Source organism: Pantherophis guttatus, chromosome 3 (assembly GCF_059756535.1).
Source record: "Pantherophis guttatus breed Tessera chromosome 3, ASM5975653v1, whole genome shotgun sequence".
NCBI lineage: Eukaryota > Metazoa > Chordata > Lepidosauria > Squamata > Colubridae > Pantherophis > Pantherophis guttatus.
Window position 1 is genome coordinate 97450111 of NC_142065.1, and position 6113 is coordinate 97456223.

General features: G+C 49.9%; 1 long non-coding RNA gene across 1 annotated transcript; it reads right to left on the bottom strand.

Moving 5' to 3' along the window:
- Window positions 1–2354: 2354 nt before the first annotated feature.
- LOC148114701 (uncharacterized) lies at window positions 2355–4864 on the bottom strand. Its single transcript, XR_015732883.1, has 2 exons — window positions 4579–4864; window positions 2355–2709 (listed from the first exon to the last, which is right to left on the bottom strand). It is a non-coding gene; the product is annotated as an uncharacterized LOC148114701 (long non-coding RNA).
- Between the last annotated feature and the right edge of the window lie 1249 nt (window positions 4865–6113).

Sequence of the window (6113 nt, forward strand, 5' to 3'; positions counted from 1 at the left end):
AAACTAACAACAGGATCAGGTAGACATTTACTACTCTATTGCTGAAGTCATATTTTCTGCAATCAAGATTAGAGTGAATTACATTTAGTTTGTATCTATTGATAGCCCTTGTGTTATTGAGGTTGAAGTTAAAGAAGTCATTAACAGGTAGGATGTTAAGGTAGATAATCTTGTGTATTAAGCTTAAGTTGGAACATATATGGCATAGTTCAAGGTTATTCAGGCCTAAAATTTCAAGCCTGATGGTATAAGAAAATTTATTTTATTGCGAGCAGAGGAGTTGAGTACTCTTCTTGTAAAATACCTCTGGACTCTCTCTAATGTATTAATGTCCGTAATACAGTGTGGGTTCCAGGAAGGTGAGCAGTATTCAAGGATAGGTCTGGCAAAGGTTTTGTATGCCCTAGTTAGAAGTATAGCGTTACCAGAGAGAAAACTTCATAAAATAAGGTTGACAACTCTTAATGCCGTTTTAGCAATGTTGTTACAGTGAGCTCTGGGACTTAGATCTTTTGAAATTAGTACTCATAGGTCCTTGACAAAGTGTGGCTCATCTTTTAGATTATTTCCACCAGCTTGTATTTGATGTTCTGATTTTTATTGCCATTGTGCAGGACTGAGTGTTTGTTATCAGAGATTTGGAGTTTGTTTGTTTGTTTGTTTGTTTATTTGTTTATTTATTTATTTATTTATTTATTTATTTATTTATTTATTTATTTATTTATTATTGTGATTTATATGCCGCCTTTCTCCCTGGGGACTCAAGGCGGCTTACAAGATGACAAATTCCAATACAAATCACAATGAAATAAAATTAAAATCAGCAACCCTATTAAAAACAGTTTAAAATTATGACAGTGTACCCCCAAACGGATCAGTTGAGTTGACGAAAGAGCCACGTCTTCAGCTCGTGACAAAAGGAAAGAAGGTCAGGGGCTGTCCTGAGCTCGGTGGCCATTCCAGAGGGTCAGGGCTCCCACAGAGAACCCCCTCCTCCTGGGGGCCATCAGCCGACATTGTTTGGCCGATGGCACCCTAAGGAGGCTGACTCTGTGAGAGCGCACAGGACAGTGGGAGAGCGGCTGGAGATGGTCCTGCAAGTACCCTGGGCCTAAGCCATGAAGGGCTTTATAGGTGAGCACCAGCACCTTGAAATGTATCCGGAGCGCCACCGGCAGCCAGTGCAGCTCACGCAGGAGCGGTGTTACACGGGAGTATCTAGATGCCCCCATAACTACCCATGCGGCTGAGTTCTGGACTAGCTGGAGCCTCTGGATGCATCCCAAGGGCAGCCCCATGTAGAGGGTGTTACAGTAGTCCAACCTAGAGGTAACGAGGGCATGAGTGACCGTGGTGAGGGCATCCCGGTCTAGAAAAGGGTGCAACTGGTGCACAAGACGCACCTGTGCGAAGGCCCCCCTGGTTACGGCCATCAGATGGTCCTCTAAGGACAGCCGAGAATCCAGGAGGACACCCAAGTTGTGGACCCTATCGGAGGGAGCAAGAGTTTCTCCTCCGATCATTAAAGATGGAACCTCCAGATCCCGGGATGCCGGCATCCATAGCCATTCAGTCTTGAAAGGGTTGAGTCTAAGTCTGTTCCTACCCATCCAAACCCGCACTGCTTCCAGGCAGTGGGACATCACGGAAAAGGCATCCCTAGAGTGGTCAGGGGTGGAGATGTAAAGCTGGGTATCATCAGCATATTGATGATACCTCACCCCAAAACCACAAATGATCTCACCCAGCGGTTTCATGTAGATGTTAAAGAGCAGAGGGGAGAGAAATGATCCCTGAGGCACCCCACAAGTGAGAGGCCTCTGGGAGGATCCCTGACCCCCCGCCCAAACAGACTGCAGATGACCAGAGAGATAGGAGGAGAACCACTGTAAGACAGTGCCTCCTAACCCCATCCCCCCCAAGCCACTGCAGCAGGATACCATGGTCGATGGTATCGAAAGCCGCTGAGAGGTCAAGAAGGACCAGGATGGAGGAACAACCCCCATCCCTGGCCCGCCAGAGATCATTTACTAGGGCGACCAATGCCGTTTCCGTGCTGTGACCACACCTGAAACCAGATTGGTAAGGATCGAGGTAGTCTGTTTCCTCCAGGAATTGAGGGAATTGCTGCGCCACCACGGACTCAACAACCTTTGCTAAAAAGCGAAGGTTGGAGACTGTACGGTAGTTGTTAAGAACATCAGGATCCAGGTTAGGCTTCTTAAGGAGGGGTCGAACCATCGCCTCTTTGAGTACAGCGGGGAAGACCCCTTCCTTTAATGAAGCGTTGACAACAGCCTGGATGTCAGGTTTCGGTTCTGTCTTAAATAAGTTCCATTATCAAGCGCAGAGTCTCTAATAAATCACTTTTTATTAAGAACAGAAATAGCCGACATTCCTGATTCTAATTGCAGCCAAACTGGCTCCTCCTTCCAACCCCCTCCTCTTCCGCTCTCCAACCCGATGTCCCATTGGCCATCATGCAGATCCATCTCTACGTCCCGGCACGTACTTCTCACAGGAATGTAGCCCCCACCCTCGTCCCCCAGGAAACCCTATCTGTTGCATGCAGGAAACTAGGTAAAAGTTCATCTCAGCAATAAATCAGCGCTTCTGGTCTTGGCTTCATGTCTTCATGTCAGAACTGGAAGAGAGCCTAATTTGGAATGCTGACATCCGGCCCCTCTCCCTTCACTTCTGCGACATCACCTATCCCATAGGGAAAACACAAGAAGATTAGTCCCATCAGCCCCTCCCTGGCTGTGCACCCCCCCTCCCGGCTTTCCCGGGTGGTCTGCATGGAATTTTGCTATAAGGCGATCAGCTTGGATGTTTGCACTCTTCACCCAGGAAGCCTCTGACAATGGGTAACCCCTCCATTTAATTAAGTACTGAAGGTGCCCCCTGTGCCATCTTGAATCAAGAATCCGCTGCACTTCGTAGTGCGTTTGGCCCCCAACAACCAGGGGCCCAGGGGGCTCACAAGGCGTTGGCCTTAAAGTAGACCCCACTACAGGTTTTAGAAGGCTACTGTGAAAAACGGGGTGAATTTTCCCCAAAAGCCATGGCAACTGCAATTGCACTGTAACGGGGTTAATTATTTTTATTATAGGAAATGGTCCTATAAATTTTGGGCCCAATTTCCTGCTCGGGAGTCTAAGTCTCAAGTACTTGGTGGAGAGGTAAACTTTCTCTCCCAGCTGAAATGGTCTTTGGGGAGTTCGGTGCTTGTCTGCTTGGTCCTTATAGGATTGAGCCGCTTTTGGACCTTGGCTGGGTCCATCTCTATCCCCTCGTTTGATACTCGGTAGCCCAGGTAGTCTAGCCGTGATTGGTGGAAATCGCATTTTGACAGTTTGACATATAGGTTTGCCTGTAGCAGTTTTTTCAGTACTTGGCGGACGAGGGGTATATGTTCGTCTATGGCCTCCGTGTAGATAAGAATATCGTCCAGGTAGACGAGGACCCCTTTGTAAAGGTGTTCACGTAAAACTTCATTTATTAACTGCATGAATACTGCTGGGGCTCCTTGCAAACCAAAGGGCATTACTTTAAACTGGAAACTACCCAGGGGGCAGTTGAACGCTGTTTTCCATTCATCCCCTGCCTTTATGCGTACCCGGTAATAAGCTTCTCGAAGGTCTAGTTTGGTGAAAATCTTCCCTTTAGCTAGGTGGGCTAGCATGTCTTTCATGAGGGGGAGGGGGTACAAGTTTTGTACGCATACAGCGTTGATACTTCGAAAGTCAACCACCAATCTCATGGAGCCGTCCTTTTTCTCTTTAAACATGACCGGCGCCGCTACTCTTGGTTTTACTGGCTCAATAAATCCCCTTTGTAAGTTTTTGTCTATGTAGTGCCGCATTTCCTGCATTTCTCGGGGCGTCATGGCATACATTTTTGGTTTGGGTAGTTTCGCTCCTGGAATAATCTCGATGGCACAATCGGTCTCGCGGTGGGGGGGCAGAATGTCACAGTCGGCCTCGCTGAATACTTCGGCAAGGTCTTGGTATTCCCCTGGGATCTGATCTGCCTTACAAGCGGTGGTGGGTGCGGCTGCTAATTGCTTTACTGTACCTTCTGGAAGGGACCCTTGTGTTGGTGGTGTTTTGTTTTGTGGTGGAGGGCTGCTTTGGGGTCTCAGCGTGGGAGGAAATTCTTCTGGTCGGGGCGGCAGGGGTTGGGGCCCCTTTGCTATTCTCAGTCTGCGGGTCCCCTCTTGCCACCAAATGATTGGACCCCATTTGTCCAACCACGAGAGTCCCAATATGACTGGTTCTGTCATCTTGGGGGCTATTATGAAGCGGATCGTCTCCCAGTGATCTGCTAGTTCTAGTCTCACGGGTTCGGTCAAGTGTGTGGCGTACGCTCCCCCCACTAGGGACCCATCAACTTGCTCAAAATGAATTGGTTGTTTGAGCTGTTTAGCTCGGATTCCCAATTTCAGAACTGTGGGTAGGTTGATTAGGCACCGTGTGTGCTACCAGAGTCTATTAGGGCTTGGAAAGTCTCTTGGGCCCCTGTTTTGGGGGCTGTTAGGCGTATGGGGAAAAGAAAAGGATGGACAGGTCCACTCACCATCGGGTCATCTTCGCCTTCGTCCTCTGTGTCGTAGAGTTCGGGGAACTGATCTCCCTCATCTGGGGTTCCTCTGGTTTCGGTCAGGTGAGCGAAAAACTCCGGGCTTTGGGGGTTTTCCCGCGATACGTGGGTGGCGCGCTTGGGCCCTCGTTCCGGTCGTGCTTTGGGCGGTGGAGCTGGTCCCGGTCTAGGCGTTCCACATCTTGCTGCTATGTGGCCGCTCCCCCCACATCGGTAGCATTTCAGTGAGCTCCGTGGGGCAGTTGGTCTGTGGGAGGGCTGTGATGTTGGGGTTTCCCATCTGTTGAGTGGCCCTTGGTCTGATCGACCTCTCTCCTTTCCCTCTGGTGGTTTCGGCGTGTCGCTCACCCGCAACCCTCTGTCGACTTTTATCGCTACCCGGAACCATTCAGAGAGTCGGTTTGGGATGTCACGATAAGCAGTCACTTGGGAAATTCTCTTATCTAGGCTTGTTCTAAAAAAGTACACCAGCAATCGCTCAGGTAGGGGAGGCAGTGTCCCAACGACTCTCCTGAATTCACGGATATGCTCTTTGATGGGCTTCCCCTTCTGCATTAGGTTTCTGAGCTCGTCTTCCACATAGGGGTCGTCCTCCTCCTCCTCATAACGGTTTCTCAATAGTTGCAAGAATCCATCCGCATCTTGCAGCTGGGGGGCCCTGTTTTTATAGAGGGATGCTGCCCACCTCTTTGCTTCTCCTTCCAGCCCTTCCGAAATGGCATTCACTAGGGCTCTAGGGAAAGGGAAAAGGTGTCCAAAACGCTCTATGTATATCTCAGCTGAATCGAGAAATTGGGCGAGGTTGTCTGGGTCAACGTCGAACTTCCCTCTGAACTGGGGTGGCTCCTCCCTGTCTGCCCTCTCCTCTCTGTGCTGAGCTGTGTAGGGCTGGCCTCGGTGTTGAAAGTCCTCTGCTTTGCCTCTCATCCTGGAGTAGGGAGGTGCTGCCTCAGCTAGGCTTTGCTGTTTTCTGGGAGGGGGGGGACCCATGGATGCATCGTTGGGCTCCTTCTCCTCCTGCTGTGAAGGGGGGAAGGGCTGCGCCTTGGGGAGGGGCTGCGCCTTAGGGAGGGGCTGCGCCTTGGCCTGCGCACTCTCGGGTCCACAGCCCAGACTGGTTCTCTCTTTTCTTTGGGTCTGCAGGATGGTTCCTCCCCCTGAAGGGTGGCACGGTCAAATTTTTCTTTCAACTCATCTATGGGGCTTTCGAGTGGCTTCCTTAGAATTTCTTGGCGCTTACTTTGTTTTCTGGCTTGTTCCCACTCCCATAGCCAGGAAGTTCTGCCCAATTCACTTAGGGGTTTTCCCTTATCTCTCACGTTGGGAAAGGGAAATTCCGCCTCTGAAGCTTTTGGCACAGCCCCCGGGTACTTATCTGATTCAGGCTTCTTTGTTTGAGGTTTTTCCGAGAAGGAAGGCGGGGAGAGTTGAGCCTTCGTAGTTTCCAAACTGGCTGGAGTCACGACCGCTTCTCCTCCACTCGTTGCTTGAAGCAGGCTTTCCTCCGAGAG